Raw genomic sequence first — 26,530 nt, forward strand, 5'->3', positions numbered from 1 at the left:
CTGGGCCTGAGCCACTGGCTGTGCTCAATTAAATGAAGCAAAAAGCAAGGCAGGTGTGCTGGGAGAGGAAAAACAAATCGCAGCGCAGATACGAAAGGCATCCAGAAGAGGGCAATATCATCTAATAAAAACTGCGCATGCCTGAGTAGCTGCTTAGGATAATTAATAAGCATAGGCCTCTAACAGAATTCTTAAGTGCGAGAAGATAAAATGATCATGTGAATCATTTGCCCAAGTCACAAAGCTAGTTATGTTTACTACTTTTGCCATCCAGTTCAGCACATCGAGAGGCCTATTAGCCGCCCTGCAAATGATTCAGCAGACACAAGAAACCAAGTTTGTCTAAATCAGCTCATGGACGATAGCTATACTTTTTATTGAATTTCTTATGATCTTTCGTGCCAGTTTTAAGCCCTCATCATGGTCAACTGGGTACTTCTTTCACCATCAAGGTGAATGAACTAGAGATGAAGAATTTGCAAGCTGATAAAATGATGATGCTGATGCAAGGTTATTGTTAACTCAAAAAAAGAGACTTTATCCTCTACTTCTTTACATTTATTTTAAGCATATGTTGATAATGTTTTGTGTAAAAATTTTAGAATGATATCAAAGGTACATTCTATTGACCACCCAGATGGGATAGAATTATTAGTCAGGTTAGGATGGTTTAGGCAGAAGCCACAAAAAAAATGCAACACCACAGTAGAAAACACTATAAACAGGGGTCAGCAGGTAGGCACAAAGCCTATTTTTGTAAATAGTTTGATCGGAACACAGGTTTTTTTGTTCACATATCATCCCTGGCTGCTTCCCACAGTGCTGGGATTGTGTTATTTACAAAAAGAGGCTATTGGACAAATTGGCTTATTGAAAGTCATTCATTGACCCCAGCTTTATAGTGTTGAGAAACTGAGATGTTGGGTTTTCTTTGTGATTTCAGCATCGACCAACCTATCCAACACTTTCCCGCAACTCTCTACTTCTTCAGAAAGACTATAACTCAAAAGCTCTTCTGAGGAAGAAACAGGGAAAGCACTGTCCTGATTGGACTCATCAGTAATGGTTGTCACCTAGGGCTGGGCGCACCGGCCCACAAAGGAGAGAATAAATTCTGAGTAGACAACTAAATGTGTCTCTCAATTATAGTATGTCTTAGGCCCCAAGGAGGTCTACTGATGTTAGTTTTCCAGGATTTCATGAACAGGTATGCATCTTTGTATCCATCCCTTAGTTTGAAAAATTATTTGTTGATGTACCTGTCAAGTGTCAACCATTCAGCCAGACATTGGAAGGGGCAGGAGATGAGGTTGGACATTCTGGCCCAGAATATGCAGGGTCTGTGTCCAAGTATAAACGGAAGGTTTTGTGAAATAATATAAAAATTTATGCCAAATAAGCCACAGATTTACATGCTGACTTAAGAGTCTCAATACATTTAACCTGCAGGTACTTCTTGAATGACCTGGCTTACTATGACTTTTTACTGCATATCCATAAACACAGTTCTGCTTTGTGATTATTATAATTATTTTTAAGTCCCTTAGTAAATACAAATTGCAGTGACTCTACGGGTAAGAAATGTACTAGGGTTTTTGTTTTACTTCTATGTAAATCTTCCATTCTGTGAGGTAACAAAAAAAAACTATATCTCAGTGAATTTGTGATTCTCCATGGTTGTCCCTAAGCCTAGGGAAGAGGAGGCATCTTTTGAAGGAGGGGAATAGACTCAGTATTGATGGCATCTGGACACACAACCGACAGTTAAGACCAGATCCCATCAGCCGCCTGCTGGTTAAAGACACATCCCTCATTCCAAGCCTTGTGCTCCCTTCAGGGATGATGTATGGCTTGCTCTGCCCTCCTCTCTAGTGAAGTCATTCTGCAGCTCCTCCCCCCACAGTGCAGTGCAGGTGACCCCATGAGGCTCAACAGTTGATGTGGTCATTTCTACTCCAAAGTCCTGTTGTCTCCATAGGCTCTAGTAGGAGAATAAGGTACAGCCCCTACTCCCCATATTATCGAATCCTACCATTCAAACTGAGGATTCTGTTGCCCGCCTGGGCCTCAGGCAGGAGGGTATGCATGAGCCACTCTTGATGAGCCCCCTTATCCATGTGTTCTCAAGGCTTCCCTATCTCTTCTTCCCCCCTAGAAACTTTCAGCCAGTAATTTGTTGCCGTGAGTTTACATATATACATACATGTATATATATACGCATATATATGTATATATGTACGTATATATATACACACACATATATATTTATAGTAATATATTTTGTCCTCAAGTGTTTTTCATTCTAAATCATTTAAATTTCTCCAAGCCAAAGCCCTCCCAAAAAAGGCAGAAGGTACTACAAGAGTGTGTGGGAATGTATCCAAAAGGGAGGAAGAGGAGAAGAAGGCTGCTTTGTCAGCCTGTCCCTCTCCTCCCCATGAGACCTGCCTCATGGCCAAAGCAAAGCCACAGGGGTGTCCCTCCCTACCACATGAGTTCCACCGGCACTCCCAAGATTTTGCTTCCCCTTAAAATTACCCTTCAACTTCAAATGAAAATAATTTATGTGAATATACACAATGAGTTGTGGGTGAAACACATTCTAAGGACAGGTGAATGAATGAAGTACATCTTGAAGGCTGAAAGAGAGCTGGCAGATTGGGGAGCTGGAGAAAAGCTGCCAGACATATAAGTGAAAGAGGATAACCTCAACTTGTACAGATACAAGTTGGCACTTGGCATATTTAAAGAATTGCAAGTATTTCACACATAGTCATTCTCATCATTTACATTAATTATGTTTTATAAAGTATTTGCAAACATTGAATGAGCAAATCCTGAACCATTGCTCCTAGAGGAAAATACAGGATTGGTTCCTGCAAGCTTCTGGTCACAACATTTTCATCAGTCAATCAATACTTAACTTTCTTTTATCTGTGTTTGCTTAAAGATACCGTATTTAAAACGTATCATTAATTCGTTAGCATTGAACTCACAGCTAACAGCACTGTAACCCATGTCTGAACAAAGCTTGTCTAACACACCTAATTTCTTCATAAGGCACATTGCAATCTTCTCGCATTTAGGAACACTAGGTAGCACTTCAGCACTACACATAGGGGCTATTTTAAACAGTGAAATCAGCAAGAAAATGTGGCACTAGATAAACCATGAAAGGGGCGCTTGTTTACAGAATGGGAGCTGGGACAAGAAGGCAATGTCACCTTGTGTGACTCCAGCTGGGAAATAAGCACGTGGGACAACTCAAATTTTTCACCACTCTGTATGTGTGCATGCCCATAACGACCACCAAAATGCCCAAGTGTTGATTTGGGGGTTACCAATAAATTTTTTGGAGTAGGCAAATTTACAAATATGGAATTTACAAATAAGGAGGATTGGCTTGAGCTGAAGCAAAGGGTAGTTGCTAGCATGTACAATTGCTTTGGGATATAAAGCCAGAGAAGCCAGAAAATGGGTTGCCAAGGGCCGCATGTGTCAAGCTCCTGAGCATGCCCTCTCTCAGGACCGGGCATATGGAGGAAGGAAGGAAGACAGTAAAGTGAGTAACTGACCTCTGGGAAGGAGTTCCCTGGTATGGGGAACTTGCACAGGGCTGGTGGCTGGTGGGAGATACTATTTTGAGTTTACCCCAATTAATGCCATTCGGCAATGCTCTAACTTCATCAGGATCCTAAGAGAAAAGGCTAAAAAAAAAAATGTCCAAGATAATCTATGCAAGGCCATTAAAAACTGGCCAATTCTGCATTTCTGCATTTACAGAAAAAGAAAAAGAAAAAATGCTGAGCACAACAGCACAAGCAGAGGCCAGAAGTAACAGGAGCCCATTTGAGCAATAGTGTTAAACAGTTAACATTGGGGCAGTAAATATAATCAGATGTCCAGAGTAGGGTCAGTCACCTTGGAAGCCTGCCAGAGGATCAGAGTGGCTTATGACCCTACTGTTTCCCAAAGGATTGGGGTTGAAGGGGTTTCTGGTGCCCTGTGAATGTGACCCTTTCCCAGCCTCGAGCTTGGGGGAAGCAAGGGGTACTTCTTGTAAACCATCACAAGTTATTTCACAACTTCTGTGAGATTTTTTTGGGAGTTTCCATCTGACACCTGATGTCACAGTAAATATATTTTAAAGCTTTTTAATTCCCAGATAAAGTTATTTTTCCTGGAAAACAACTGTTGAATGTGAATATTTTCCCTCAAGACTCATTATGTTTTAATTCGGAGCTAAGAACTAAAATGCCAATGAAAACTACATCATTTTTACAAACTGCTCTCCATTCTCAAATTTCGCTATGTTATTTTAACAATTCTAGGTTTCAAATCCTTTATCTGTAATGTAAAAAGCTTAGAGCCCATGCTGTCTTAGGTCCCTGAGATTTAAACTCTTTGAACCTAGAACTTGGGTAAGGTTCATGCCACATTGTAAACAGACACTCAAATTCTGAATCAAAAATTGTCATTGACTGTTGAGAATGGATTCTCAGATGAAGCTTCACAGAATTTAGCTCTGTCTTTAAAATGCCTGGAGGCAATTGAAAACTGTACTGCTAGATTTTAGAAGAAGACATTTAACATTGTCAAACTGCCTAAGTATAAATAGGTAGAAAACTGCTGACAGCCTGGGGGAGGAGTAGGGGAAGGGAGGGAAGCAAACTCATTCCCTAAGCATCCACTCAGCTGAAATGGGCTCTGGATATAGGAAATTCAGAATTCCTGGGCTGATTAAATTCAGCTTCTCTATGTCAGAGCCTTCCTCTGCTCTCTGAGAGGAGGATGGATTCCCCTAGACACAGTAGAAGGGAAGCCTAGCCTAGATTTTGCCTATGGCTAAACTGAATATAGAGCGCTGACTTAAGTGCTATTTGTTTAAATGAGAGAAAATGGTAACAAAGAATGGTAAGAAAGAAGCCAAGGAAAATAATCTTGATATAAATTCATGAATGATAAACCTAATTTGTTTTTTTTTAAGCAGCAAAAATCAAAAGCTATACATGATAGTTGGAGAATTGAATAAACTCAGATAGGAGGTTCTTGCTACTTCCTGTCCTAAAAAAAACTGACCAACAAAATGACCTTTGTGACAGAACGTGCAGGATCACAGAATGGCCACACCCCAGGGGAGGGGGCAAGAGATGGCCTCCTCTCCTCAGAAAGGAACAAAGATGATTCTATCAGGCCTCTACCCTATAATCGATACTCATCTGACCAATGAAGCTATGCAAATGAAGTAGCAATTATAAACATTAAAGCAAAAAAAAGAAAAAAGAAAAAAAGAAAGACCAAAAGACTATCAAACACAGAATAGGAGACATAGCCTATTTCAGTAACATGGGTCTTATATTCCTATAGCTAAATTTTTAAGAGGATTTTAATGTGGACTTTTGTAAGTAAAAACCTAGAATTCCAACTGACGGATATTCCAGTTAGGCAACCACATCCCTGAGACTGTCTATTAGAAGAGGGGAGCAGATAATTAGTGAAATAAATCGTGTATTAAGGCAATTTCATTCTTCTTCTTCTTCTTTTTTTTTTGGTGTGCTTAGCAAAAACAAAAAATTTAATTTTGTGAGCTGTTTGCAGTAAGGGTTTATAATAAGAAGTCCCTGGAATTTTATACAGATTATGACAATAAACACATATGTGTTTTTCTTTTTCCCATAGTGAAATTTCATAGCTTTCAGCAGACTCTTTCACAGGGGTTCATTATCCAAACAGAGTGACAGTCCCTAGTGGTTGGGAGAGGACTTGGTGAGCCACCATAAGCAAAAGATTCTAGTAAGGGAATCATGTTTCTGGCAGCTGAGATAAGCATAGAGAGGCAATCCTGGGAATGTGGTGGCTCTTTGGTAAAATTTTATCAGCTTGTTATCCAGTGTTGAACTACCAAGGGAAAAGGGTTTCAGCTAATAAAGAAAGGGCTAGCGATAGCAGAGAGATTTGTGTGAGAACCATGACAGGGATCTGATAGTTTATGATTCAGAAGGACAAGATGTGTACAAGTTACAGTGTTGATGAGTAGAATCTAGAGATCTCCCACTACAGAACACAATGAAAGCCCTGACATTGATTTAAATCAATCTTTTTCCTGCAGTCACGTGGGACGTGAACTGAAACAGCTTTTCTTATTCCCGAGACAGATGGAATGAGAGTGGTGCAGGTGGTGCAGGTAACGTCGTTTATTTAAAGAGAGTCCGGAGTGACGTGTTTCAAGTATGCCCACCCCAACTAAATCTTAGCCATGCCAAATACCTTCTTCAAAGAGCCTTCTCAAAGAACCATGGAATTTAAAAAGAGTTCGTACTAAAAGGAACATTAGAAGTCATTAACTTCAATGTTCCGGTTTTCATAGATGTGGAAAGAGAGCCAATAACGTTCGCAGAGTTAAAGGCCCAGCTGGATTTTCACGTCACTGCCCCCTCCTCTGCCTCCCTCTAACAACAATGGTCTTCACAATTCACTTGGACATCACCCACATTCTGCTTTGCGACACCTTTTCTGACGAGCAAGTGTTTAGGCCTTTTGCTCTTGTCTGCCTTTCATTTCACCTTGGATGGTTAAGCCCTATTTTCAACACAGTTCTCTGCATGGTCAGTAACTGTGTACTAACTCAATTCATTCCCAGCTCCTGAGACACGTTGCCAAACCAAGAGAGTATTTGTTTTTATCAAGAACGTTTATTCAGATGTTCAGACTTTCAGATACATTCCTATTAATATGAACCACTAACCTGCTTGTTTGCCAATAATGTACACTAGAAATGTAAACTTGAATGCATAATGTTTGATTTTAAAAAGACCAAACATGAGTGGTATGGTTTTCTCTCTTAAAAAAAAAAAAAAAGAAAGAAAGAAAGAAAGAAAGAAAGAAAGAAAGAAAGAAAGAAAGAAAGAAAGAAAGAAAGAAAGAAATCTGAAACGTTTATGTAAAATCTTCCTGGCACTATTAGTAGTTGCTAGAATTACAAATTTTAACTACCTCACTTCTAGAGCACACACATCCTTTTTCTAAGTAAAACCAGGGTGTGTCTCAACTACGATAAAATTACAATAGTTGCCAAGTGCTACAACCTCTTTCATTTAATGTTGCTTTTCCCCTCATTACAATAACTACCTTCTAACAACATGGCTTGCTGGACTGCACATCTCAACAGAGAGTACTTTGGCTCAGATGAGCACCATGTTCCCATGTTCCCAGACACCAAGAATCTATTACCCAACACCTGGATTTTTTTGACTGAAAGCTCACTAACAATTGCTATGAAGATTATTTTATTCTCTTGCAAACCTTAAAACTAGCATCAATGGGTAGAAATGACAATAAAATCTCAGTTCAATCAATGGAAGACTGTTTCAGAATTTAGAGCTGTCAAAAAAATCAAATAGCTATTTTCGCACATACCAAATTAAGGAATGTTTTTGCGAAACTTCTGGTATCAAGGGGGAAAAGAAGCAGAGAAATTGTTCTGGTTTAAATGAAATTACATCAATTAGATTGACTACAGACTAGATTAAAAGAAATACAATAAAAAAATATTTTATCGAATCCTGGTTTGACAGCAGTTATAAAGGACATTATTGGGAAAATTGGGGAAATTTGAATATAGATATGCATTCCACATTAGATTACAGAAATTCATGTTACATTTTCTACCGTAGCAATGAATACTTTGGTTGCCCAAGGTCATAGGAGAAAGGTGGGATTAGAACTCAGCAGTTTGGCTCCATAGTCATCTTAACAGTTTCCCGTCACTAAAGGTGTTGAACCGTACTATCAATCACCTGGTAATAATTATCAAGTAAGTTTTTAGCAATTAATGGGGGTAGAGGAAAGAGTCCGAGCTCTTCAAAAATGTTAATATTGTGAAAGACAAAAAAAATAAAAAGCTAGAAAATTGTTCCAAGCTGAAAAAGAAATAAGACATTAGACAAGCCCTCAAACGGGTGAATCAGACGATGTTTATGGCTCTGCAGCAAGTTTATGGCCCTAGAAGGAAGAGAAGAAGTCACATAGCCTTCAGGGTGGCTAGCAGGACCTCCCACCTAGAGTGATTCCAATCTTTGTGTCTAAGTCACAAGGTGAAAGAGTTGTTCTAGAAGTCAACTGATGTTGGAAATCGTCGTCAGTTGATTCATCATCAGATGCTAGAAAACCACTGATGCTGGAAATAACTCCCTTAAAGTATAAACCACTTTGACGTAATGACCTATGGGTCCTTCGTTGGAATAAGGCCACATTCCTCTGGTTACGTAGAAGATACATGACAGTGCCGGGCACCGCTCTAAAGCAACCGTGGTCTCCGTTAGTCATCTCCCCACCTTCCCTTTGGGCACCACTCTCCTGCATTTTAAGTATTAACATCAATTCTCAACCCGGTCAGCAAATATTAATTAAGCTGCCCCTGAGAGCCAGATGCTGTTCTAGGCTCTGAGGACACACGGGGAAGAGTGTCAGAGTGAGGCTTTCATGTCCTTGTGAACAGCTTTGACCATGTAAAAGATTTTTTTTATAACCTGGTCACTCTGTCCTTTTTAAAAATTAATATTAAATTTAGTAAAGCTACAAGTTCAAAAAGTTTTTCATAAGCTTTTGCATTCAATCTTAAGATTCTATTATTCTACTTATAGTAAATTTTAATAATCACTAACGGGAACTTTGATTCATATTAGGCCCCATGTGTTAACAGAATTTATTAACTCCCTTAAATATCTTAAACTGAATTTACAAAAGTAATATATTCGAATTTTTAAGCTCTCCAAACATCTACTAGCAAACGTTTCCTAAGTACTTGAACAATTTTAGTAAAATCTAAAGAGGTACATGTATCAACATAAGTCATTTTAAGTTCTTTTAAACACTACCATGCTATTTGTAAACTTAGTAAAATTCTGAATGAGAAATTACATAAATCAAACATCAAGTACATATTTTAAATTGAAATCAGAAAGCTAATCTGATAGATACCTTAATATACTAAATTATCTTAAACATTAAAAACCCTTTAAATACTAAATATACGGATTTTTCTACTGATCCTCCTGTAACTAGATGGACGGACTGGGCCTTTTTGAATCTCTTTAACAAGAGGTAATTCCTCATGAGCATCTCAGCACTGGTCAGCCTTCATCTACGCTCTTGCAGTTCCCCACCAGGTGGTTTATCCACATGACTTAAGATTCATAGAAATATGCTTCACATCTGTCAAGTTCTACTAGAGATACCATTGTATTTGACTGGATTCTGCCCATCTCTACTACCCAAGGATCACAACACTGAAGTCATGCTAATGACAGAAGTACCTACTTCACACCCCAGAGAAGCTCAGAGTATAAACTGGGATGTAGGGAAAATAAACTCAATGCCTCTAAAGCCCCAACTACTGGTTCTCCCACCCCTCAGAGCCCAGACTCTCCACTAGCTACCAACCCCTGCCCTCTCATCTAAAGCCCCAACTACTCCCTAACTCTCAGCCTGTCCTGTCTGCGTACAGATGGGATCAAGCATTTATAATCTCATAATGCTGAGATTGATAAAATGGTCTTAATATGTGGTCTCTCTCAAAGGCTTGAGTATCTTATCTGGTTGCTCCCAAATAAACATTGCAAGATGACAGCCCAACAAAGCAATTTAAATCAAAGACATGTTGGTTTGGCCCAAATGATGTTGATCTAACATTTTGAAATTAGGAGATTGCACAGAAAAACAGAATATACAGCACCTCTTGAAAAAGACAATCCAGCAACCCTAAACCCAGATGGCAAAAACTGGCTAGAAGTGAGTAGCTGTTTCCTTTGAAAATAACATTGCCCTCCTCCATCTACCCAGGTCCTTCCCCCAACCCACCCCACACCACTTTTACATTTCCCTCCTGAATTAGGTAATCAATTTGAGCTTTCCCATCTCTCTTAGTAGAGGCAAGGTCAATGGTGGAAATTTCAGGCACCACATCAGATATTTCTGATGGAGTTCTCAAGGCTCTTAGTGATCACATCCCGGATGCTTATTATGCTTACTGATAAAATCGGCCTGCATCATGGTTTCCATGACCTGCTGAGGTTTCTGATGATCACTTTAAGAATGACAGATCACTCGAAATGCCATATTGACTGCAAATACTTTTTGAAGCAGAAAGTTAAAACTGGAAAAAACTTGAGCATCATCTAACACAACCAACCATCTCTCCTTTAAAATCAATGTTTAAATCAAGGCCTAGAAAGACAAAGAAATTTGTCCAAAGTAACTTAGTATTATACACATGGCATTTTACTGAATTTATTCATTTATTCTTAGGTTGTTGCACATAATCCAAGATAGCTAGTACTTGAGAAATTAAAAATATGTTGAAAATTTGAATTTTTGTATTACTTTAGAATAAAAAATAAGAAAAAAACTGACCAAAGGTAAACATTCCTTATATCTCCAGCTCTAACCTACCTAAAAATATTTTTAAATGCAAGTAAGAACTGACATCAAAGGAAAACTTGAAAGAGCAACATTACCATTATTTTTGGCTTGATTTTGAAACACTGGTAAATGAGTTCTCTATATTTACCCCTCCAATTTCCAATTTACATATCCAGACAACAGGCTTGTTTAAAGGTAAGATTTTATTTTAGTTGGTTTAAATTTCAGTCACAGACCTGTGGTCTAAAAGCATTCCTGCCTGCTTCCCATGTAATCTACCCCATAACTCACTGTCCTTAAACCCATGTCCTAGTCCTCCTCAGACTGATGTTTGAAGGAGACACTAGTCCACTGATCAGTTTGCCAGTTAATTATTTGCATGCTAAATTCACGCCAAGTCTCCTGCTATTACTTCTCCCTCAGCCCCACCACGTCTTATTTCTGGGTTTCCAATCTCTCTCTTGGAGAGATGTCTCTCTCAACATCAGTTCAACTCACCGACCCATGGAAAGCCTCAAGATGGGCTACCAATTGTAGTGATCTCACTTTGGAAAGAATGTGGAGAAAGGAGGTTTCAGAGACATGAAAAAATATGTATTAAGAATATAATATGTGCCAGATACTAGGGAGTACACTTGTTTATATGATCTCATCCTTGGTAGGGAATTAAACGGAGTGAAAAAAATAACTTGTTAGGAAGGGGCAGGAAACTTAGTGCTATACAACCTAGAAAAGAAAATGGTTTCTCATATCGAGAGAGAAGGCCTTCAGGACTCCCAAAGGAAATAAAATCCATTAACTCCCTACACACATTGTCTAAAACTTTCACTCAGTTCTTAAACCACGAGCAGCCTTACAACTTCTCTTGTATCATCTCCTCCCTGTGCCTGTCGTCTAAATAGGGTGTGTCTTCCCATTTTTCTTATGCCTGTGCCTTATAACTCTGAGTGCTGGAACTAAGCTCTGATCTCCCCCTCCCTCCCAAAGTAATAAGTACTGTCCTGCTCTCAATAGCTGCTCAAACAAAACATCCTGAAAGAAACTGCAGTTAAAGGTGGCAAAAACTGACTTTGGTGAAAAAGGTGGGAATGGCAGTCCTGGGGGAGTACTCTACTCAATTACTTCAGCAATAATTGCTTAATTGAAGCAATGGGGACTTAACAACTTAATTAGGCTATTCAAGTATACTCCAGGAGGCGTTTGCAGCATCTTTTCTCACTGCAAAGCTAAAATAACTTTTCATGGCTTAATTTAAAACATGTTCCTCAACTTTTGTGCATCTCTAAGTTCAACTCATGAACTCTACCAGGGGTTTATGTTGGCCTGCTGACTCTGTGGCTTCGAGCCCCATAAGGGTATTCTTAGACTTGTTCATGTTTTTATTCTGTAAGCTAGATATAGACTAATCCCTCTTCCCTCACTCCTTTACGTTTCCTAGAGGGCACCTACCTTCGACCTAGAACAGGTTAACAGTGCCTCCATTTCAGGTTTGAGGGATCTGGAGGCTGTTAGAATCATATGCAATTCTCTTAAGCAGTACAATTAAATCTACTTATGAAAATATGTTGGTAATACCGTGCCACAAACATTGTATACTTCTTTCACAGTTGTCAAAGACTTAAAGACAAAATTTCTAAATGTGGGCTTTTAGATTTACCGACATTGAGTTTTATTCATTTATCTAAGTCCTCGACATTCAAAATATTTCTCTTTCCAAGAATTATAAGTGAGGACAGGTAGAGCAGTGATAACTTGAACTGATTTTTTTTTTCTAATACACATTTTCTTTTGACCATAGAAGCAAATTTTCTTTTGTCCACTCATTGACTCAACAAATATTTGTTAAGCACATATTGTGTGCCAGGCATTGTGCAGAGAATACTGCGGTGAGCAAAAAAGATATGTCCCTGATCTAATGTAGTTTGGAGTCAGTTATGTTTGAACTGGCATCACAAGGAGAGAAGGAAGTAGCTGAGGGATAAGGAATGGGTGTATGGAAGAGACGAGAAGGACATTTCAAGGAAAGTAAACAATACAAAGAAAGGTCCTGTGACATTTCCTCCAAGATGGCAGTTGATTAGATACAAGAATCTCCACTCTTTCAAAATACATATACATACACACACACACACACACACACATACACACACACACACATATATATTTAAATTGTTCCATGTTAAAGACACAGCTGAGCTAAAAAAAAAAAAAAATGGGCATCTTCTTAGGTCAGAAATAGAGAGAGAACACATAACCATGAAGATAAGCAGTTTTTTAAACCACATATTCCTTGAGAGAAATTGGGCTCGATATATATCTTAAGGGCTGGCATGTTTATACCTTTGTGAGAAAGAAATTCGAGCCTCAGATCCCACACGCATCAAGGAGTAGGAACGGGCATTCTGTTTAGTACTGATTGTCCTAAAATGTGCTGAAAAGCTTGTAAACATTACTTGAAAGTCTCCTCCAACATGCCCAGGGTTGCAGGAAAAAGCAAGCTGACTTTCTCAGGCTCTTAGAAACAGAAATTGCAGCAACCACTCCCACACAAACCAAGAGGTTTGATTCTTGAATCTATACCACACACTGGTATAGATTCTGTGCAATATGAGAATCTGGAGCTGATAACCTGGTGTCAAAATCGGTTTGGAATCAGTATACTCAGTAGGACTTGGGCAAGGGCAATGGTGAACCTCTGTCATCAAGAGGCCTCTACAATCTAGGGCATAGACAGGACTCCCTCTATAGATAACTCCTCCTGAAGATGAACTTGTAGACAAAAATTAAAAAACACACTAAGAAACACAAAGCAAAAAGGGAAAGTCCAAAGACCCCAAAACAGGAGAATTTATGCTTAATGAGTTTTGTTGAATAGATTTTTAAATGAGTGTTTTAACTGTGCAAAGAGAGAAAAGGAAATTAGAATCTAACTTTTATAAGACCAGGATAAATAAGAAAAGTGAAAAAATACAATAGTCGAAATAGAAAGGCAATAAACAGGCTAAATAATAGACTCAGGTGAAGAAATAATTCATGAACTGGAATATGAATCTGAGGAAATTATCCAGAATATAGCATAGACAGAGAAAGAGGTGAAAAATATAAGAGCAGTTAGTAATGTGGCAGCCAGAATGAAAAGCTCTAACATGTTTAATAGATACTCTAGAATAAAAGACTAAAGAGAATAGGCAAAAGGAACCTTTGAGGTATAGTGTAGAATTTTCCTGATTTGAAGAAAGTTATGAAATGTCAGATGAAAATACATAAAACTGAAGAAAAAAGTAAAACCAAAGGCTTATCTATGTACCTTACTGTAAAACTAAAACTCCAGCAAGAATAAACAGAAAATATCAGAAACTACAAGAGAAAAGACAGGTTACCTGAAAAGGAGCAACAATAAGGCTAACAGAATACTTCTCATCAGCAACCATAGATGCCAGAGACAATGGCTGAATATCATAAATCTCATGAATCTAGAATTCTTTATCCAGGTTTTGGATGAAATAAAAGCATTTTCAGACATATAAAGACAAAGATGTAACTTTCCACAGACCCTTAGTGAAAAAAAACTGCTGAAGGATATACTTCAGCAAAAAGGTAATGAGTAGGCAACACAAAGCCAAAGTGAACCAGAGAAAAAAAGATTGGAAAAACAGGAAGGAAGGAAGAAAGGAAGGAAGGAAGGAAGGAAGGAAGGAAGGAAGGAAGGAAGGAAGGAAGGAAGGAAGGAAGGATAGGAGGGAGGGAGGAAGGGAGGGAGGGAAGGGGATAGTTATAATAAATTGTTGAGGAAATATAATTAAAAACAAAATCTCCTAAACCAGAAAACCTCTCCATAAAGATAGAAGACAGAGAAAAACATTTTATTACTGAATAAGCATTAAACCAGAATATCATACTGATCACCAGAAATTCACCAAAGATTGCAAAAACAGAAGAAAATCTTCCTTTTTTACATAGGTAAGTAGATACAACCAATTACATTCATATGTTCAAGATAAAAACTACTATGTTTATTTTATCCTTGGTATTTGAAACATGGTTTGCCATTGGGAGTCAGGGGACAACTGAAGTTAGGCCTACCTTTTCCCAGGTTACCAGCACCTGCATTCCAAAGGCATTTTTTTGTAACCGAAGGCCTTTTTGGTGACTCCAAAATTATACCCCAAAGTGATGGGCCTCTCCTCTTGCTCAAAAAGCCATTCAAGTTTAAATGTTGAATTTCGTACGTTCAACTTATATGTTCAAAGCTTTTTAGATTAGTAGTCAGGAGATTATCATCCTTGTCCTGACTGTGCCAATAATGAGCTATGAGAACTGGAGTAAGTTATTTCATCTCTGGTCTGAATGCAAAATGAGGGAATGAGGCTTCATAAGTTCCCAGATCTCTCAGCTCTCAGTCTGCGTGCTTCTATTTAGGAAATCGTTTGATTTGGCTCTGTGTGATGGACTCTGATTCCTGTTCTTGAAGAGCTGTAAAGTGGTCTGTCCTGGAGAACAGAGCTCCTTTCAATCTAATTGCAAATAATAAACATGAGAGTGAAAATAAATGAGCAGCTGCCATCTATTCTCCCTATTGGGTGGGGCAAAGTGCTGAGAAGGCAAGGTTATAGATTCTAGTTTAATCTCAGAAGAAGACGTTGAGGTTCGCACAAAGAAAAGTCATGAGTACGTCAGTTATTTATTGAGATTAGTGTCTTAAAACAACAACCATTTTATTTGTTCACAATTCTGTGAGTCTGTATTCAGCCTAAATTAAGCTAGAAGATTTTCCTATTGGTCTTGCCTGGAATCAGTCATACAGCTGCAGTCATCTAGGATTTCATCTGGACGGGATGGTCTGAAACAACGTACGTCACATATTTGAAGGTTGGTATGTATCGTCGGCTAGGTGGTCTCAGTGTCTCCAACAGGCTAATCAAAGTTTCTTCATTTGACAGCAGGCTTCCTCGAGCGTTACAGGACAAGCTCCTCTGCAGGGCCTCCTGAGGCATAGCCTTGAATGTTGAACATTTTACATAATTCCTCTGCATGCTATCAGTCAAACAAGCTGCAAGGCCAGCCTAGATTCAAGGAGGAAGAGAAACAGCTTCAAAGAACAGACAGGAGTGGCAGAGTCACATCGCAAAGAGGAGTAAGTAAGGGGATGGAAAGTATTGTGTAATCATCATTGTAAACAAGTGACCGAATTTATCACAGGCAGCATCTCTCATCCAGCCTGAAGTAGGCACACTTGTTTAAAGGATGTATGTCCTTAGTTGCAAAGGTGTATGGGTCCTTCCCTCTGCTAGGAGAAAGGAACAGTAACACAGACTAGATATCTTACTGGTGGAGGAATCAGTTGAGTCACTCTGAGTACAAATTCTGGTGTGCACATTAGAGGAGTGGGTAATTTTTCCTTTGGTTTGTAGTGGGATTGTTGATTTCCTTTGATCTGTGGATAGGACACACACTGACATGAACTGTTGACCCTGTAATAACATCTTTATAATGATAATTACCACAGGCGAGATTTGATTACCATAGAGTCACCCGGAGCAAATAAGATATATAATGCTCTCTATTTGCTTTATTATTCTCTTATCTCTGTAATTAAATAAATAAATAAAATTAAATAAAAAACTATCACATTAATTCAATCAAATCCAATAAATATATATGTAATAGCAATTTAATGCCAGTAACATAGTCTCTGGAAATAAACATGAAATGAAAAAAAAAAGATGTGTGTCTCCTCCCCATGTAACCCCCCACCCAGGCCCAGTTTCATTAGATCTGGTAAAGAATGTTTCTTACTCTTCTTACTGTTGCAGACTCAAGAATTACATCCCCCAGAATTGGCTGCTCTAGCTATCCCACCTTTCAGATGAAAAGTTATGAGCAAGATTAAGCAGCTACTAGCTTTGAGGGGTTGTGGTGTATTTGCATTTGCGCATTCTATTCCTTCTGAATGAAATGACTTCCTCCTTTTTTCTGCTCAGCTCAGCATTTCCTCCTCTGAAACCACACCCTACACCAGCCAGGTGGTTGATTATCCACTTTCCAGGCTCTTCATTACTCCGGGTGTAGTCTCCATTATACACCATCACACCTACTGGACTGTTGGTTTATATGTCCATTACTTCCAGGACTTTGAGCTTCCTAAGCATAAACAGTTATCTTTATCTTTATCACTCTAGGAAAATAATATTTGGTAAATGATTTAAGAAACGAATGAAAGAAGGAACAAATGGATAACAAGTCCAAGAGCAGTAGATAGCTTGCACCAACATTTTGAAGCTCACAGTGCAAGCTGACTTCTAATTCTCATCTCATAACAAAAGATGTGGTACATATATACAATGGAATACTACTCACCCATAAGAAAGGATGAAATACTGCCATTTGGATGGATCTTGAGAGTATCATGCTAAGCAAAATAAGTCAGACTAAAGGACAAGAACTATATGATTTCACTCATACGTGGGATAGAAAACAGAACAAAAATGAACAAATAAACAAACACATAGACACAGACAACAGAATGATAGTCCCTAGAGGGGAAGGGGAGTGGGGGGAGGATGAATAGGTAGGTGAAGGGGGCCAAATAGGAGAGAGAGAGTAGACTTTGTGTGGTGAGCACACGATGCAATATACAGATGATGTATTATAGAATTCTACACTTGAAACATATAATGTTATTAACCAATGTCAACCCAATAAATTTAATTAAAAAAAAAGAAAAAAAACATTTATCCTAGCAGGGTTCAAAGTACTAAGAAATGCTAAGGAAGCAGGCAGGCAAGCGGTTAGCTGGATGGCAAGAGGATAGAGATTTCTGTTGTGTTAAATCAAACAGGGTGCTTTGGACAGAGTGTCTTCTCAGAGGATTATTTTAGGTTTCCAAGTAACCCAATCTTTGCTACTCCTCTGTCCCAAGTTCAATGTTTCCTCCTCACAAATTACTCTTAATTTTTATGAGGTGCAATTTATAAATTGTCGCAAGTAAAAAAAAAAAAAAAAAAAAAAATAAACAAAAACATTTCCCTTTATTTCTGCCTCCTTCACTTTTCCTTCTTCTAATAGACCTGAAGCAAATCTATGATTAACTCTTTTAAGTTACCCTCAAAATACCATAGAAAATGACTTTTTATAAAAAGAAAGATCCTCATTCTTGGCTTTGCATATCTTTTTTTTTAACCAAGGAATTATATTTCATATTTAAATGTCCAAAATATCTCTCCATAGGCCACACGGCAATGGTTATCTCCTATTTTGACAATAGCTGTTGGGTTCACTTCGATTGAAATAGGGCATAATTTTACTGAAATCCAGAAATCTGCAAAGTCACGGTTCTACCACTTTTGCTACAGCTATGCCAGGGGAAAAGGAACTAAAGAACCCGCTTGAAACAACCAAAAATACAATAAACCTTCAATGATATGATTTCGTTTAAGGTAATAATATGGTATAATTAGAAAATAACGTCTTTGCTAATCTAACAAAGAAAGTCACTGAATTTCTTGGGTGCAGACTTCACTACGTCTTTGTTTATGTCATCATCCTCCAGCTGGCATACACGGAGTAAACTAGATTCCTAACTAATATTCATAGTTGAGATAGGAGTAGGAGTCAGAAATTATCTGCAACCTAAGTCCAATAAATGCAGCTAATTAAATCATAACTTGGACGAGAACCTGTTGGGTGCTTTAAGATCTTATATTAATGAGTTCCTGCAGAAATGAAAAGCAATGAAGAAGACAGAAAACAACAACAACAACAACATGGAACCAAATGAAAGAAAACAGCAAAGTTTCAAAGGGCTGTCTACTGGGGCAATCTTCCAGTGGTTCTCCTGAGTGACTACTCTCCTTTCATTTGGCTTGCTTTTCCCTAGCACAGTAATACACATGAACCTAGCTAATTATCTGAATTGCCTGGGTGTTTTTTGAAATGTAGAGACTCCCATTCCCACTCATACTCACTGAATGTGTCTTCTGGGGAGGGTCCAGGAATCTGTATTTTTCAGGTTCCCAGGCAATTCTCATGAAAGTGATGTTTATTACAGGTAATTTGCTAAAGAGATTGCAAAAGACAGATGAAAATCTTATATATAGCTAAGTGGGTATGCAACTGCAGAACCAGCTCAAAATGGTCCTATCCTGTTTAACAAGATGCTAAATTGTTTTTTAGAGACAACAGACCAAAACCACAAGTTATACAGCTGAAGCATGCTTGGAGAAGAGAACTTTGACCTCCAGCTGCACCAGGAACCAAAATCTTGCCCCTCCACCGCCACATCCTCACCCCTCACCCCACTCCCCGCCACACACATACACACAGAACCCAGGGACCAGGACAAAACTAGAACTTGAACACCGGGAACCCTTTCAGAAGCAAAGGGTTTATTGTGCAGGAAGGGTCCAGTGTTGACACTCCTTTACCATAAATGGCCAAGTTCCAAGGTCCTCCAATTAAAACTTTCCCCACCAGTACTTTTGCATACCTATTCCCCCTAACCCCTTAAAAACGCTTCACCTAGTCCAGCAAGCAAGATGGATATGAGGCGCCACTAGGCCTCTCATCTTCTCGGCTGGTTCCTTCTCAATCAATAAACCTTTCCTTACTCCAAACTCTGACGCTTTGCATTTTGGCCTTTCGAAGTGTCAGAAACATGAACTGGAGTTCAATAACGGATATAATTCACTACATTCATGTTTTGAAGGTAAAATTGCTAATTCTATTATACCTTTATGCCTGGAGGTAGAATTTGCCATTTGAAGTTAGGGGACAGTTGAAATTAAGTCCTTCTTCTCCCAAGGGACTGGGAGACAAGGCCTTACCTTTTTTGATGATTACAATTTAAAGAGATGTGCTCTCAGGCCCATGAGGGAACATTCTTGAGTTGTAAGCTGTCCAGACATTTATTAAGCACCTAATTTATGGTAGCAAGGCAGCTCAGTGCTCCTAGCAGAAAGCGTTCATCAGTCTCCTTGGGACTGGCCTGTCCACCTGAACGCAAGCACACAGGAGCTCGCAAGTTTTCTGTTTACTGGTTCTCCTGGTCATGACACTGTACACTCTTAGGGCAGAAAGGTGAAACCCCTTTCTTGAAATCAACTTGGTAACATCTTTGACTTTGAACTTTAAGCAGCATAGCATTTAAAAACACAAATTTTGAAATTAGACCTGTGCTAAAATCCATGCTCTATCATCTATATTGTTTGATTTTGATTGATGAGTTAACTTTTCTAAAATTCCATGTTCTTGTCTGTAAATGGAGATGACACCTCCCACAGAGAGCACATAAGAAGAGTTATTTAAGTACTCTCATTACTACTATTGAAGCAAGAGAGTACAGAAGTCTAGAGCACACTCTGAACCTGAATGCCTGGCTTTCATCCCAGATCCATGCTAGGCAAATCGTTTATCTTGTTGTTCCTCAATTTTCTCATAAGTATAGGGCTTAGAAGAGTGGCTAGCCCATATAAGAATGTAATAAATGCTAGTTATTGTTATTTTTTTCTCATTAGTGTTCTCAAGATGCTAAAGTAAACCTTCCATCTCACTACTTTCTCTTTTCCTTCTACTTCTCTCTTCACTTTCATCTCTCTTTTCCAATCGGGATTGGAGAAAGTGTTAAGGCTGTAGTCCACCACACTTTTAAGTTGTTTCTTTCATTTTTAATTATGTAGAACCATTTGGACCACAATGTTTGAAGACAAATTCTTATCCAAATTAATTCCATTTAAAAATCAAATGGAAATAATTTGAAAACCTAAAGAACCATAAAATTCCAAATTACAGTAGAGAGAAGGCCTCTGGCTTCCATCCTTATTTAATACATATTGCCTTCTCTCTTTATCTTTTTCTTTTCCTGGCAGTTTCTGAATTAGAACAGAAAAGCTTAGCCTTTCATGCCTATTTAATACCTATTTAACAGTTTACATAACTTTTAACAGAGCTGACAATATCTCAGCAGGAGAATTATTATTATTTGTTCTCCGTTTATGTAACAGTCATCATTCTTTTCTATTACTAGGTTAAGATCAGATCTGAAAGTAAAGTTCAGTTAAATAAAACACCCTAATCAAGTCCACTCAAACGACTGATAAACTAGAATATTAGAGTGATAATTTTTTAAACAGCTATATTAATTGATCAGATGCAAGCTAATTTATTCTGTTTGATAAATCAAAGTTTGAATGCCTTTTATAGTGTCTATTGAGATGGGAATTAACTGTCTCTCCATCTAAAATGAGCCATATCTTAGAACCTAGCGTTAACTCCTAGATCTTAAGCTTTTTCAGCTGTCGAGCAATCATGACTAAAATTGTATACCACATTTGATTTGGTCAAATAATAAGCCAGAACATGGGGGCGGGACTAAATGATGAACATTATTTTTGGCACTATGGTGCAATGGAATACTTTAAATTAAATTAATCTCACCTTTCAACTAGCTGTGTTTGCATCCATTTTCCAGGACTTACCCCATGTGGATTTGGATCCTAAATCTGCTATTTACTATCTGTGTCACCTTGAGCCAACCAATTAAACTTTCTGAGCTTCAGATTTCTGTTTTATAAACTATAAATAATGATGCTGCAATGGACTGAATGTTTGTGCCCCCCCCCCAAAAAAATATATATGCTAAAACCTTAACCCCGGTGTGATAGTATTTGAAGGTGGGACCGTTGAGAGATAATTAGATCATGAAGACAGAGCCCTCATGATTGGATTAGTGCCCTTATTAGAAGAGGCCAGAGAGCTAGCTAGTTTTTTCCCACTGTATGAGGATACTAGAATTCAGCAGTCTGCAACCCAGAAAACAACCTTACCAGAACCCTATCATGCTGGCACCCTGATCTCTGACTTTTGGCTTCTAGAACTGTAAGAAATAGGCTTCTGTTGTTTATAAGCCACATAGTCTATGGTACTTTATTATAGCAGTCCAAGTTGACTATGACAGATACCTTCTTCATATGGTATCTGGGGGATAAATAGGATAGTGTGTGTGTAATCTGTGTTCCTAATCACTATGTCCCCTTTAGGCTGTCATCCATAGCCTACACGCATAAATGTAGGTCTCCTTCCCTTTCCTTTCCCCTCCAGGCCCCTCGAGCCCCAGAGCACAAATTAAATGCCATCTTCCCAACCTTATTGGAAAAATAATTTAATTACAACCTATTCTTCAAGTCCTAACTTTATCTCGTTTACTCCATGGTCCTGTTTATCTTACGATGAAACCATCTCTCTTTTCTTTGAATCGCTCTCTAGCTATTATTTCTGTATCATTCATAGTATGTGGGCACATTCTGGTGCATTTTTGCTTAGTCCCTTCTCTGTCTCCATTACTGGATATTTGAGAATTTCTCTGGTCTAATGTAGTGCCTTAGTCACGATATACGGTTGTCTCTCTCTGTGGTTCTCTGAAGGTAAACTGAGGCAACCTTGAGTTAGGTGGTTTATTGGGAAGATGATCCCAAAAAAATGCGAGTGGGGAAACAAGGCAGGAAAGGGAGGAATGCCAATAAAGGATGTATCAATGAGCTGATTGCCACTGTGGGCAGCTAGATCACAGTCCCCCTGTGAACCTTCTGAGAAGTATCCTTCCAAATTATCCTACTGAGGGATGGTGAAGCTAGAATGTTTGTTCACTGCCTCTCATCCCTCATTGCTTAAGGATTATCCAGAAGCATAAATTCCCAGCACTTGGAAACAGCCTTGCATATGAACTGAACAAGCTTTTTTGGTTATAGCCAAGAGATGTGGACACTTAAGGTGGGAAGTGTGCACAGAAGCTGTCCGCTGTGGTTCCAAGTGAACTCACGGATGGGGCATCCACATCACCTGCCACAGTGCTCAATAAAAATCTTGCTGGTATTGAATGAATGAAAAAATGAATATTTCATAAATACTGCCATTATCTTAATGTAAAGCCATCTATCTAGAAAAGTTATAACTATTTTTTTATCCATTATTCTATTTAACCCATTTAATATATAAAGTTCTAAAACCCAGTTTTGAGTGTTCTGGAATAGTGATCATGAATATTTTGCTCTCTATTCTGTTTGAGAGACAGTCAAGATCCCTGGATATTGTAAAAGACAAAGAGGAAAGTAGGAGCTAATTGTTATCAAGAACCTTTCTCGACCATTTCTCAAATATTCTTTATGGAAATGTACAGTGACTTGTCCAGGTCCAAAAAGTAATCAGCTCTCAGGTGTCTACAAAAGAACTTCCAGCCTAAGAAAAAGTCTTATAAGAGTTTATTTGAGTCAAACTGACAATTGTTGGAAAGCAAAATCTCAATGGATAGAGAAAATACTTCAATGAATGGCAGTTTTGCAGCTTATTTTATCATACAACAGAATCAAAGGAAGAGCCAGCCATTAGGAGGGTTACATGAAATTCATTGCTGATAGATTAGGGAGGTGGGAGAAAGCAAAGTGGGGAAATCTCTGAGACTGGATAAAAAGTGAAATGGAGAGACACATGCTTCTTTTCCATTGGTGGGCACAGGACGGTTAACATTTACAGCACATAGAGATAGTATGTGGGCAACAAGATAGCGATGTGGCCTCGTGCTCTGGTGCCTGCGGTTGTGCCTTCGAGAGGTCTGGAAAAGAAAATGATTCATTTATCTTATATGCACAAAGACAATAGACAATTTCAAGATTAAAAGTTGATCTTGGTCAAGGAAGCTACAAGCCTAGGAAGAGACTTCTCACTACGACCTGCTTTTAGTGTGTGGTTACTTTGGTCTCTGGATTTGAAAAGCCCGCCATGTGAGCCTCCCCTGAGCATGTCAAGTTTAGTATGTGGCCCTTTATTCATCTGCACAGGCTAGAAAAACAACTTGGAATTTCTCAAGTTTTCCAAAAGCCCAATCAAGTGAAGTGAGTAATTAACCACACTCACACAACCCATATCCTTGACACTCCACCAAGCTAACCTTTCCATTCATGCTTCCATCATATTTTCTTTCCTCCTACAAAAACCATGACCTTATGTTTCCACAGAGCCACTGTTCCAAGAAGACCACAAGACAGTACAGACAACTCTATGATTCTAAATACCTTCTCTTTATCCTTCACTACTTCCCCAGACACTGTGGGTGGTAAAAATAGAGGCCCATAATTTTAGTGCCAACATGTAATATTTTTAATCAGGCTACACAATTCATACAGGAAGTTCTTGGGGGAATGTAAACCTTCACATCTCACATTTTTCCACATTAATAATAAGAGCAGCCAAAAATCAACTAATAAATAAATGTAAAAGCAGAAATAAAACTCAGAATTGCTTATTAATTTTTATCAATTCCAATCCTCTTGTTTTGTAGTATCTCTAATTTGAAAACTTAAATTAGAGCAAAGATTCTCAGCTCATGCTCAGAGTCTTCAAAGTTGCATTAAAAAGGACCAGAGTTTAGCACAGACTTCTGCTCAGAATGCGACCTTGAATAAATATAAACAACTCTGGAAAAATCCTCTAAACCAAAGATGACAGTCTTTATGAACTAGTATTCTGGGGCAAAATAAAAATGTGAAAAGTTTCCTCAGGATTAAATTTTTAAGTTATTCCTGTTTGAACTGTTTCTTTATTATTATTATTATTATTTAACTTTATTATGGTGGTAAGCTAAGAGGAGGTCATTTTATTCAGGTTTGCTGTGGTCTCCTACCAGTTTTATTCACAAATATAAAACTGTCTAATTAACGCCAAATATTCTCTGTACCCAAGTTTTACAACTATCTTCAAAGAACAGAATTTTCAAAGCCGCATGAAAACTAGGAGCCTCTGGTGAAAGCCTGAGCCTTTTTCTTGGCTACATTTTTAAGAAACAGAAGAGAGAGGGAGGAGGACCTGAGAACATGAAAGGGAAAAACAAAAACAAAAAATCTGCGCACATTTTAGGCGCGGATTCAGGAAGGCCAGAGCGCTATTAAGCAGGAGTTTAGAATGATCCTCGGCAACTGTGAGGCCCTTTGAAATGCTTACAATAGAAGTAGTGGCCACCAACCAGAAATGTGTTCACAGCTGCTGTGGAGAGAAAATAGCAACTACTACAGTGAATAGACTCCAATCTTTCTACCCCTGGGATCTCTCTCTTTCCTCCTAATCATACCAACACCCAGGATTATACATTTACAAATGAGTAATTCAATCCCCCATAAGTATGTAGTGACCCTTTTCAAGAGACCAAGCTGGGTATTTGGGAAGGCAAAGAAGTCGCTGCCTTTGCCCTTAAAGTAGTGAAAGTTTACTGGAGACTTGATGGATATGTTTGGAAAAAGAAAATAAACACCTCTAAGCAATCAAGCTCTGCCTCACTTCCGGACGGAAGGTGGCCTGGAGGGTGGGGGATTCGGTTGCTCACAAAGACTTTTTCCAGCCTCTGAGGGGTGACCGGCTGCCCCTTATTTATCATTTACCTTCTCTGAGCTTCCATTTTCTTACAATGAGGAACTCAGTGTGTCATGAGAGCTTTATCTTATAAAGTTGATAGCTCAGTGTAAGTACTAAATAAATATTCACTTCTATCATCATCATCATCATCAATCATCATCAGTATCCCCTAAAACTTTTCAGAGGGTAGGGCAATGTCTTGTGAGACCCACCCTGGAACTGAAATATACTTTCCTACTGCTATCAGTAGTACTTCGGGAAACTGACGACTTCATGAATGAAACAGATGTTTATCATTTGCCATCAGGCTACAACCACCACAGATAACGTTCTTTGAGACACTGAAACCAAGTTCCCAACAAGGTCAACATTACTCATGGTTGGCAAAGGAACAAGCAGACATTTGGAGCCATGCCATTTATAACTGGTGTCTACCAGTGGATAATAGGAAGCAGACTGATGAAATAAGCAATGTGTGATTAGCTCAAAGTCATCTAGCAGAGAGAGTTTAGATTATGCAGCCCTACACCACTCCCAAGACAAGACTCTGACTCTACGATTACAGCTACAACCTTATTTTTCTTTACACGAAGAAGTTTCTGGGAAAGAAGGCTTCGCAAAGAAGGGAAACTGCTTCCCAGTAGGTAATCAGTGTTATTTTTTAAAAGTAAGAGGAAAGAATTTCTGTGATGTAGGTGCTCATAACTTTGCTAGTAAAATGTCAGTTATTTAAAGTAATAGTGCCTTTGACATGTTAGAGGATGTTTTAAATGTGTGCATCATCTTCATGAAAAAGTTGGGAAACTAATGAACAATGAATTATGTGGAAACCTCAAAAAAAATTCTAATTCCTCTGCCATAAGAAGGCATCTTCTTTTAATTAGCACAAAAACTTGCTACCATTTAGTGCGACGAGCAAGTACTCTGGGGTTCAGAGGAGGGTGGGATCGCAGAGAGTGTTGGGGTCATAAAAAGCATGGGATTTGAACTAAGCTTTGAGAAATGGTTTGTATTCATCCAAGTGGAGAAGAGAAGGTATCTGCCTGAGAGAAGAGACAAGCAGAATAGAAGTCCTGCAGACTTCACCAAAGCTTTCTCCCAAAAAGCATCATTTCTGCTGAGCATAAATTAAGCCACATACCTTACTAATACAATTCAGTCTGAATATCTGGAGATATATATATCCTTGCCTGTCTACGATATTCATCTATCCCAGGATATACAAACGGAAAGGTAGAGAACTTGTCCCACCAATCCTAGATGAAAGTCCAGAGCTACGAAATACAAGGAACACTCACTAAAGACTCCTGGCCTCTCAGGGAAGAAAGGCACACAGCTAATGTGAAGCATTTGAGCCAATTCTAAAAATGATTTGTATGGTCTTGTTATATTTCCCATAATGGAGATGAAAGACTCAGGGCTATCAATTCCCCACTTTGTCTTCTAAACCCCTGGCAGGATCTCCAAACTTATACTTTTTGTACAGTATGGGTGATGGAGTTCTGGCCTCTAAATGCTGGAGTAACAAACCCCTAGGACTGCCCAATGCTCTAAGTTTTTTCTACACTTCTCCCATGTCTACTCTACCTCTTTCGCAAAAGCAACGTCAGCCTCGGTGATTCTGTCAGCCCGACTCGCCCTCTCCTAACCTCCACCACAAGCCTTCACTGGGTGTCTGAGCCATGCTGAGACTTCCTAGCGCCATTCCCAACATTCC

The sequence above is a fragment of the Rousettus aegyptiacus genome, unplaced genomic scaffold, assembly GCF_014176215.1.
Source record: "Rousettus aegyptiacus isolate mRouAeg1 unplaced genomic scaffold, mRouAeg1.p scaffold_m13_p_1, whole genome shotgun sequence".
In the NCBI taxonomy this organism is placed as follows: Eukaryota; Metazoa; Chordata; class Mammalia; order Chiroptera; family Pteropodidae; genus Rousettus; species Rousettus aegyptiacus.